The sequence below is a fragment of the Dreissena polymorpha genome, chromosome 9 (genome assembly GCF_020536995.1).
Source record: "Dreissena polymorpha isolate Duluth1 chromosome 9, UMN_Dpol_1.0, whole genome shotgun sequence".
NCBI lineage: Eukaryota > Metazoa > Mollusca > Bivalvia > Myida > Dreissenidae > Dreissena > Dreissena polymorpha.
The window spans coordinates 8370078-8382572 of NC_068363.1; positions in this window are offsets into that span (position 1 = coordinate 8370078).

The window sequence follows — 12495 nt, forward strand, 5'->3', positions numbered from 1 at the left end:
TTCCGTGCTAAAATAAGCATGAGTATGCATTACTGCGAAATTCCACACAGGACAAATGTGTACAAATAAATACATGTAGCTACAGCCACCTTTCTATTTCGGATTAACTTTACTATAATTGTTAATTATTTTCTGCGTATCTTGTTGATGCTTTTGTTGTTCTTCTGAAAATTGGTTGTGTTAAGAGCATTGCATCTGTCGCAATGCGTGTCATCGTTTCGAACATGATGTTGTTAATTACAACGTTCGGTCCGAGCGCAACCCATAGCCCAGATAACAAGTCAGTGAACGATTCGATTCAACGGTGGATCTGGTATCATTGACGAAGTCGGCGTTTGCTGTTTTGTCTTGTGGAGTAGAAAACATGTCTTTAAGCATCTTCTTTAATGAATGGCTGATTGTTTGAATTGTAGTGGATAATCCGCTTTTTCGAACCCTCTAAGAGAATGTGTTGTGCAAAAATTAAAGACAAACCTTTTAATTGCAAGTCAAAGACTTTAATCTTTAGTAAATCTAACTATATTTTTATGAACCACGTGAATAAATATGCATGTAAACCAACGATTGTAAAAAGGCGTTACTGGCTCAGAAAGAAATAGAGAAAATGGAAGCTGTTTGATTACCAGAGTTCCTGATAATCCGAAGGCAAATCTGAAGAATTATCTGGACTTCTTGACAATCATATTGGAGATGGACAATGAAGATTCAGACATGAAAAGGTTGACACGGTACAAGCAGTATTACAACATAAGCAACACTTGTCACGGAATGCTGGTAATTATCTGCATAGCTCTGCCTCCGGATGTTCTTACAAATAGGTGTATTTTCCAGAACGATGCTATGTGCATGGATGCAAGCAATGCCTTCTTTGAAATCGATGCAGTACGAAATGACCTGTCTATAGCCGGAAATATAATTATTTGCGCTCGCTCACGTAGGGTATCAATTATGATTCCATTAACGATGGAATTGCTGAATGAATTCTTTTCTCTCAGGCTGGATAGACATGAACGGGATTTAAAGGATCAACGACATAAACCTTATGCCGAAATGCTAGAAAAGAAGCGGGTTTTGGATTAGCAAAGACGTGCTGCAGCAGAGCTAGAACAAAGACCATTGATCCATTTTATATACAGATAAGAAAACAAGAGAATAAGAACAATATTTTCTTAATTTGTATACAGTTCCTATTATAACAATAGGGAAACACACATGGTTAATCTTTGAGGAAAATTCAAAAAATGCTCTCATAGTGGGAATCAAGCCCGTGACCTCCCAGTCGCTATGCAGATATCAAATCCACAACGACGTGTCACCTTTATTATTTGTTGAGATAAATCGCGTACAGTTTTCGAGATTGCAATAAATTAATGATCGGTGGCCTTGATTTCATTCGCATTCGAAACAAGCTTACAATCTAATCTATTCGATGATACAATCGCAGTATCAACCTGTGTTCTTATGAAATGAAAAATCGTATATCGATGCGCTCAATGAAAATATTTATAGAATGCACGCAAATCGTTTAAAAAACCAGAAAAATCTCACAATTGTTCCGGGCCTTCCCAGATACTTCAACAGAGAATTAATAATGGTTAACGTTCAATGTTTTTTTTTTAATTTTGCGTAAAATATTGTACATAACAGAAATAACAAAAACACGAGATGTTTAAATTACTCTAGTTTCGTCTCTTTCAATCAAAAGTTGGATGAGAAATAGTAAAAGCGCATATGAATTTTTATTCAAATGACAATAAAAATAACTTAAAGTCCAAACATAGCCATTTTTATATCGCTTTTGTTTGCGTCTTGTCATAGAATTGCCACCATTTTTAGCAATGTTTGTTTTTTGGTGATAAGACTGCTATGAAATGTACATACAATGAACTCGATGAGCATCGCTTGACTTTATTAACTGTTGTAAATGTTTTTGTCAATATATAAAGTTCTCATCACAACAAAATTATCTTTTGACAGATTATGCTTATATAAATAAATTTGTGTACATATATTTTGACCATTGGATATTAAATAAGAACTGGCGATAAATACAAAGAAATAAGTCAACCTAAAATAAGAATATTGCCCTTCGATACGTAAATGGTTTAAACTTCCTTGTGTGGCATTGTTTAAGCTTTAATGATAACACACGTTTTATCAATAGTAAGTGTTTAAAACCTTACTTTAAAATGTGGAGAATCGTTTTTATCTTAAAGACATACTTTGTTTAACTAACTCACAAACATGCACACTTTTTAATGCTGAAACTTAACCAGGCCATGTTTCGGAAATATATTTTCAATAAATAAAAATCCAAAACCATTTATAGATTTGTGTAAGGTTTTATTACAAAAAATGATAACTTTCTGAAATAAGAGAAACATTATGAACAGAGAAGGTAACCTTTGTACTTAATGATTGGTGACATAATAATTATCCAGTATTGACAAAGAATGATAAAGCGGCTTTGGAAATTCCAACTAATCCGTGTGTGGATTGTACAATACATGTACATATTGAAATCCTCGGAATTCCAGGCGGAATACCCAGTAAAATGCAGTTAACGGTATTTCATGTCTGCTTAGAGCCTTTACAATCTTTTGTGATCGATGCTGTAAGAGGTACTTCACGGCAAAGAAAAATTTCCATTTATGTGCGATAACCAATACAGAAAAGTTCAAAGATATGATATAATTAGAAGCTTTATATGATAAGATTTATCGAATGAAATAAAATATAACGTCACATAAAAAACTCCATCACCGCCTTAAAGTGAAAAGTGTCGTTATGAGCTGTGGTTATATCTTTAAAATATGTACAAATATACTATCTGATGCTTACCTATCATCATATAATGAGCAATGACGAGCATATAACGATTATCATACAGTACCTCGTATAGATGCCAGCTCAATTCATATAGTGAAAAATGAGCATCGTATAATGATAACAAATATGTTTCACCTGATATAAAGTTTGTCTAGCGTCATATTATACTAAATGGGCCCATAAGTATGAACTATCATAATAGCATATCAATTTGACATAGTTTTGGCGGCGACAAGCATTATAGAATGACGCGTGAGCAAAATATCTTTTTATCTCACACTTGTCAAATCACATGACTAACTATTTATTCAAAAGACTTGACCTTGTGACCTTACTTTAGACGTACTTTTGCACGTAAAATATCAATGTAAACAGTTTGTTGGATGTTTGCAAAATGGCGTTTCTGGGTCGAACTGAAATAGGGATAAAGAAAACGGGATTTTCTTCGAAGTGTCCTGATAATCCAAAGGCAAAGCTGATGTATTATCTAAACTGCATGTCGAACGTTCTTCAAATGGACAATGGAGATGCAGACAGGACAAGGCTGACCCAGTACAGACAGTATGACAACCTTAGCGATAGCGACACCGATGTTCTGATTGTTCTTTGGTTAGCGCTATCGCCAGATATTCTGATAAATAAGTGCATTTTCCAGAACGAAGCTATGTGCAGGGATAGTGCAAATCAATTCTTTGAGATTGAGGCAGTGCGAAATAACCTTTTGGTAGCCGGGAATATCATGATAGGCGGACGATCACGCAGAGTGTCAAAGATCATGACATTTAAGATGGTGTGGCTGAGGGAATGTTATTTGGATCCACTCAAAGAGTTGATTGAAGATCGAGAACGCAAACTTCGAGATGATGAAAAGCGACAACGAGCTGCAACTGAGCTAGAGCAGAGGCGGGTTGTAAGGGAACAAGAACGGAAACGTCTCTCCGAGGAGACGGAAAGAATGCGGATTTTAGGAGAGCAACGGCGGGGACGCCGTAAATCTGCTAAATGCACTATAATTTAAAGCGCGAGTCCATAAGGGTGTATTTTGTTTGCGCGCAATGTATTGACATCGTATCATGTCGGCGAACGTCATACGTTGCAGAAGACGACGCGAACAAGAACTTGATATGCGGTTATATGCTAGCTGATCTTACCAGTGAAACTATTATGTGACTTTCAGAATAATTTAAACAATAATTTGTCAATCATGCAATTGAACAGTATTGTTTATTTAATATTCAGGCTTGTTTCGATTCAAAACGGATTGAGGCATACCGGTACTATGAACTACCAAAAGTACTTTTGTTATTTATATATTCTATTCTATTATTATGTATTTATTAAGTCTTTTTTGTAGATTTTTAATAAACATGTCCACATTTTAAAGTTGTTTTTATGTTTAAATTTGCTTAACGTATCTAGTCCGAAAATAATAATTTTGTGAATAGACACTAGCAACGTTTGGCACATCGTCTTAATAAGTCAAATGAAGAGAAATTTCGAAAACATATATACAAGAAGGTCTGTTTACATACTTCAGGTGAAATGCTGATATAGTGTGTGCTTTGTAAATGAAAGAGACTTTCTTAACAGGGTGTTTTACCGCCTTGATCGTATGAACTAATATTGAACTATGATTTTCTTACAAGGGAAGTTTGATTCGATTCGAGAACGAGTCAGTAAAGTTGTGCTGTTTCAACTTAACAACTGGAAATGAAACATTTTTAAATAAAGCGATTTTCATTTGTTTCGTTTTGTCCTATTTGTATGGTATTGTCTATTTATACTTTGTTTTAATTTATGCGCACACCATTGTTCCTTCGTGTGCGCTTGACACTTTAACAAATGCATTCTCGGTTGCGGGATTTTAATATGGCTTAACAAAACTAGTTTCGTCAAACATTGTAACAATATGATGTTCAATCCAAACAAAATAATCATCACAATTCAGAGAGAACTAAATTGACTATATTAACAATAAAGTTTGGGTCAATAATATTGATTTACATATACAGAGTCTTCGTGACATTATAATATGTTTACACAGTGTTTCCTCATTTTGACTTACGATCTAAACACGCAGCTTTGAGTTTTTAACTCTTCGCGATTATTTTGGGGGAGAACACGGCTACAACAAAATACATTCCTATTTTTAACAACAGCGTTGTTCATTATGAATATAGTGCATTTAAATACTTCACGCATATGGTCAGTTAGTCAACCATTACATTTTACTTCCAGTTCAATCAATATTCGTTGTATGTATGAAGCAACATTGGTAATCGCGATGTAAATTTGGACCCTACACCAGCGAACATAGACGAGTGTTAGTTCTCAAAGCAGGCATTCGTTTGCGCTTGTCGCAGTTTTCTTAGAATTCAAACCGGTAGTTTACTTGAAATTCCAATTATTTCAATGTGTAAATATATTTCTCAATCTAGACATGGATGCTTTTGAAAATTCCTACCACGCTGTAAAATCATCGTCAGTATGGGTTGTTCATAAACCATTGCCTGACCATTTACAAACCAATGATAAACCATTGATACCCATTAATAAAGCATCGATAAAGCAATGATAAAACATTGATAAAGCATTTTTAAAACCTTGATAAAGAATTGATAAAGAGTTGATAGAGCAGTGATTTACCATTGATAAAGATTGATAAAGAATTGATAAAGCATTTATATATTATTGATTAAGCATTCATATGGCATTTATACACCAATAATGAAGCATTTATAAACCATTAATAAACAATTGATAAAGAATTGTGAAAACATTGATAAACCATCAATAAATCGTTTATAAACCATTTATAAAGGTCTTGAATTTCTGGTGGGGATCACTTAATATAGAATTTGCAAAAACTATTTGTAAAATCACCTTAAAGAATCCCCCTTGGTACGAAATAAGACGCCGATTATAATTATGTTTTATTTTTAAATAAATAAATAAACACGCTTTCATCGACATGTACATTATCTTAAACATAATGAAGGAACCATTTTCATTCAAAATTTTAAAAATTATGATTTTCAAACAGGACTCCTTATACATGCAAATTAATTTTAGTATGCCTTATTTAAGGTATACATATTCAGGATGCAGGATTATGTGACATTGTGGGACCCGGTAAGTGGTAATTATTATTTGTTTCGAATAACTTTTTAAAATAATTGTTCTTAAGAATTTCAACTTGTGCAAACATTACAGATTTTTATGCTGCTTATGGCAATGTTAAAAAACAAACATCAGAATTACTTAATTTAATAAGAATGTGCCCTTGTTTAAAAAAAATAATATTTGTTACTACATTCATTTATACGGTTATATCACTCAACGTGAAATGTAATGTCATCGATTTCAGACATATTGAAAGATTTATTCTTTTACCTTAAGATATCGGCAATAACTGCAAGAACAACAGTCTTTTATGCAATACAGATTTTTGCAAAGGTATTTCATTAACTTTAGATATTTGCAAAAATAAAGTTCTTCACAGTGTGTTTACATTATGTCCATCCCGTGTGTAAACCCCCGAAAACCCCGTTGATTCTGCACCCTGATCTTAATGAAGACGGTCCTGAACTGTTATGGGTTTTAGTATGGGCTAGATTGTACGCAAGTGTTCTCGTATGAATCTGTTTGATATTCGTTAAATCTCTATACAATTGCCGGTTAGATTTCCCAATATCGTCGAGTGTTATTACTTTTACTATCACATTCCGAACCAGGAAGTTAAAAAAACGTTCTTTTTAATACACACACCTGTGCATAAGTTTTGGATCAAAGCATTTAAATGGCATACAAATAGGCAAACATCACAACCATGTATCGCATAGACTGAATAGATAGGTAAAACAAATTATGCATATTGTTGTGCAATCGAATATTTTTGTAAAGCATATTTACTGACATAAACTGACTGCGTATTTTAATTATAGAAATCAATATCGGCCTGCATATTTCATCGCTGTTACTTGTCTTCAATAACATAATTGAGTGGACTTTTTATGATTGCAAACTATTATTTGGTTCTTTTTTATTTTGCATGAATGCATTCGAACGCGACGTATCGCTGTATCGGATTGCATGATTTAAACAAATGTGTCCAAGATTCATATCTGGTGCAATCGCAAGTTGCAGCCCGCATAACTGGTTAGACGAGATCATAGTTCAAGGCCGTCTATTTAAAGTTATGATTTGCGACATTTGAACAAAAAATATCATATCACGTGCATAATTATGTTAACACGTCTTGTTTGGACATAACTAGCAAAACTAAAACTAAGACGCAGGAATTAGCATACTTGAGCAAACGTTTTTTGGTCATGGCATTGTTAGGAAGTACGGAGATTGAAGTAAAGCAGTTTGGACGAGATGTGAGCGTAGCGAACGATCCAAAGGCGAAACTTATGTATTACCTGAGCTGCATGAAAACGGTACTGCAGATGGACAAAGATGACGAAGACTTGAAGAGGCTGACGAGATTCTGGACATACAGGTCCCTCAGCGAGAGCGATACAGACCTCTTGATACTTCTCTGTCTCGCTCTCAAACCGGATGTTCTGATGGACAAATGCATTTTCCAGAGTGACAAAATGTGTGGCTATATGGACAACGAATTTTACGAAATAGAAGCCGTGAAGAACAGTCTGCTGGTGGCCGGAAGTGTGATGATCGGGGGCCGTTCCCGCCGGGTTTCCAAGATTATGACCTTCAAGATGCCTTGGCTGAAGGAACACTGGATGAATCCGATGAAAGAGTTGATCGAGGAGCAAGAAAGAAAACGTGCACCAGCGGCCTCGAAGCGGAAACAGGAAGAAGACTCCGGTTGTACAATTTTGTAAAGCTGTAAATGGACTGGATACCGAGGCGGGTATTAATAGTCGTTTTCGTATATACATGTAATTGTTTGTAATCGGTGACTGCAATATTAATCTGTGATTGTGAATACATAATTATGTAAAGGAGCTTAGTTTAAACTTTTATTTGTTTATTCTCATAATTAGGGTATGTTCAAGCATTACTACTTTCAAATTTGTTCTTTTATTTGTATGCATAATCTACGATTTCAATGTGTCAACGTATATGTAAATATACGTCTTGTTGTTACTGTTTGTAGATATCTTGTCGGACAAGGCATTATGCGTGTAGATTGACTTTGTTGTTTTGTTTCTTAATCTGCTGCTTGTCAAATCAATCCATACATGATTATGTCTGTAGTTCATATAAACCAACGCACAAGTGCATGTTTCAGTGTTATACATTTCTATCTGTTTGAAAACCGTTTAAATTGTAAGATAATCCTATTTTTTGTTATTGTCGTGCACAAGAGCCAAGTCATTTTATAAAAAGTTAAGGTCACAATTCAAGGTCAACGATAACATTGAGAAAACCAGACCAGAACAATTGCCATGAATTGATAAGCATGGTGAGCTGGAGTGTCATGGTCCGGACCAAGTGTCAAATATAAAAATATAATTCAAAGCGCACTGAATTAAGCCTTACTTTGTCCAATATGGATATACGACCTCTAAAAAAGGAAGAAGTGAACTAAAGTCCGAACACGGTTTCATGTTAGGAATATACTCCCAGAACACGGAGCTCAAAGGCGAAAGTTTTTCAGTTGAGAAAGTCCGTTTGATGACATATGCCTATATGTGCACACCATCTTCAAGCATCTCTTGTCAAGACACTTAAAAAGTAGCCCGAGCGTTGACCTTAAAATTCAAAGCCTGTGACTGAAACTTGTCGGAATATTATAAGGATCGTAATTTTTTTTTCGGGAATCAATACTGATTTTCGCATATTGGACATATAGATTGTACCAATTTCGTCAACTTCTTAAAGAGGAGAATTTTTCATCTGACTCACGTTCTAATACACGCGCCCGAACACAGGTCCATATAATTAAAAAGTTTGTACTTGGCGCCATGCCAATATTCAATCTTCCAAATGTAAGAATGATTCATGACTGTAATCATTTGCTGTCTGTGCCTTTGCGGAAACAAATAGTCTTAAATACCCCTCAATAAAAGATGTCATAAACCTAATCACACCAAATAGCTACTTGACTAAATTGGGCCATCAAAACGCATATCATAGATTTAATATTCATCATTCTTACATTCAAGCTACATGTTTAAAATGCGGTTTTGAAAACAATAAAGACTTCACATACATGTTAGGCAGTAAACTTCCTTTCGAGGCAAAACTTCCCCTGACATCTTCAATACACTTACCCAGGCACTGCGGTAAATAATGGAGAAGAGGTTTCAATGCCTTATTTTTATCTTTACGATGTCTTTCTAAGTAGGCGATACATGTGATACATATCGAAAAGCACTCCATTAACTTATAAAATTGGTTCACGAATTCGGATTCCAAATCAATTACAATAATTACAATAAAGTTGAGGGACCGTTGCAGACGATAACATTTTTGGATTCGTATTAAATTCACTTAACATGACTTTAACAGTGACTGACCAGGAAACAATCGCAAGTCAATCCATCCTTCAAAAACACTCCACGGCAGGAATATTAATTAACGTCGTATTCAACAACTAGTAGCAAATTAAACTTGATTACACAACCCATGTAGCTGTACGGTGGTCGGTTGCATTTGCGTCGATTTATTGAGCGCGCAAAATGTTCTTCCAGTGGACATTTGACGTATGTCAATACAGGTATGAAACTTGACATTATGTTGTTACTGGATTTTTATTATTGTGTTTAATGGCACAATGTGGATTTTGGACGATAGTATGTCTGTCATCAACATTGACGCATGCAATTGCAATAGTGCATGTGTCTCGTTTTCCAAAGGGGACTTCATTAGCACCGTGGACATTTCAGACGGCATCCCTTTAACTTTAATTACCCGCATGGTCTCTCTTTTGAAATTGTAGGAAGACGCTGGTCACAAACGTTGTCTTCTCTTCGTTCATCGTTCGTGGTCCAATGATTTTGTTTGTGCTAGCATTAACGCTTGCACACATTGACAAATGATCATGCAAGACCCGACTCGTTTAGCATAATTTTTAGCTGAGAGCTATTTATAACATTAGAATGTATGCTCTTTATTACCCTGGTCGTTTGCACACTCCAGCTGACAATGGATCAAAACTCTCGGAACCAAATGGTCATTCGCGGCTAAAAGACATGACGGGGAATACGGGTTTTTTAAGCTTGGAGTCGGGTCGTGTACCCCCTAATTAGATTGCATAATAACAATTAGGTGCGGAGTAGCTACTTTATCTTATGCAATGCCAATGGAACTAACTCCAGATGAAACCAGGTTATTTGACGAGTGTTGTTTACAGATCTAAAACTCTCATGACTTTAGAGCAAGATACAATATTATGCGTTCCATGAATGCTACACATCATTCAGCAGACTTTTTTAGTGCTGCTTTTGTTTCTTTATAAGCTACCCCTACTTTGGGTTTGGAGGAATTTGATAACGTATACATACATTTAAACCATGTTTGAACAAATATTTTAGTTTATTTCTACTTTAATTTACAGTAATATTTGAAATGTTCGTTATTGCATTACCTTCGGCGCATATCTTCCTTTGGTTATGACATTCTTTAACGGAATACCGTTAGAGCCATCGTGGTTACACATTAAAATCCAGAGGGCGACAATGCGATAGTGCGATAGTACGAATGCGACAATTTGATAGTACAATGGCGACAACGCGATAGTACGATGGTGACAATGCGAAAGTACGATGGCGACAACGCGAGAGTACGATGGCGACAATGCGATAGTACGATGGCGACAGTGCGACAATACGATGGCGACAGTGCGATAGTACGATGTTGACAATGCGATATTGCGACAATACGATGGCGACAGTGCGATTGTTTGATGGCGACAATGCGACAGTGCGATAGTTCGATACTACGATGACGACAGTGCGACAATACGATGGCGACAGTGCGATAGTACGACTGCGACAATGCGATAATACGATTACGACAGCACGACAACGCGACAGTACGATTACGACAAGGCGATAGTTCGATGGCGACAAGGCGATGATACGATGGCGACAGTATGATATGACTGTCGCATCGTCGCCATCGTACTTTCGCGTTGTCACATTGTCGCCGTCGTACTATCGCATTGTCGCCATCGTACTATCGCGTTATCGCATTGTCGTCATCGTACTATCGCAGTGTCGCCATCGTACTATCGCATTGTCGCCATCGTACTATCGCACTATCGCATTGTCGCCCTCTGGATTTTAATGTGTAACCACGATGGCACTAACGGTATTCCGTATTCTTTTGATAGTCTGCAAACCTGTTTAGTTTACACATATATTTTGTATTGTCGCTTACTAGTTGAAGAACTATGTCGCTTACAATTCGGGCGCCAATCTACTTTGACCATGCTTTATAGCGTGAAAGTATGCGCGCATTGAAGTTATGGTGCTACGGAGGTATTTAATTGTATTCAAATGAAGCTCTTAATTCTTACCCCTATATATGCGTTGTTGGTATTTCGTTTAAATTACGAATACGTTCAGCTGAGTTCCATACATCATCGAGAGTTTCTCCCCTTTAAACATATAGCACTAAAGTATGGTGGGACTACATTGATGATCAAGCCACTGTGTGTTGGTGGCTAGCTCCAGTTCTGGTGGTTTCTGTCAAGCAATATCCAGCTTGACGCTTTAAAGCGGGTATATACGATTTTGTCAAGTATTTATGAATTTATATAAACTGTGTAAAAAAACTTATTATATATATAATTCCATATAAATTAAAATAAAAGTCAAGAAGAACATGTGTCGAAAAATGCGAAATAAGCCAGAATTCTGAAATTGAAAACGGCTGTACAGCCGAATTCGCCAGCATATATACCATACATGTACGATTTGAATCTAAACTTAGTTTAACGGTTTATTTGAATTCCTGCAACGATATCTATTCCTACGACACACGAACACTATCTCCGATCCTAATACAAAGACGAATGATTCGATTATTGTAGGAAAATATGTACGTCACTATCGGCTCGGGGCGCAAATTTGTCTTTGCTGCATTTTATGAAATTCGGCTTTAATGTACAATTGTTCTTGCCTATTTTGTGTTATTGTAACATATTTTATCAATATATTACAACTAAACACATATAAAACATCGTATATATCCGCTTTAACACTTATTACAATTATCACAGCCTGTGCTGCCTTCTTTCTGTCAATCCCAGCGATTTCTAGCGTTATAAACATCGTCCACAATGAGGTAACAGGAAATTATTTGCATCCCACTTCGATTGAGAACCACCAGGTGCCCAAGCCCTTTCTTTAGCACTCGATCCTTCATCAGCTTAGCATACGTGTCTATGTTTCTTTCGCGAGGCCTTAAAACAGCAATCCTCTCAATCCACTGTGAGTTCGATTGCTATCAGCTTCTTATTGTGTGCTGACCACGATACCGTGCCTGGACGAAAATTAGTATGTAGCTTCTTCTCTAGTTCAAATTTCATCTCACATGACTGTGCTGTTGCCAAAACCCCACCTCTGTTCGAAGTTGATGTGGCCCTATTACCTTCTTTAACAAAGGGAAGGTTGACTTTTGTTGTACAAAATACATATTCCTCCGAGTAATCTCGTTGTATAACGCTACGTTACGGAGTACTCTTTC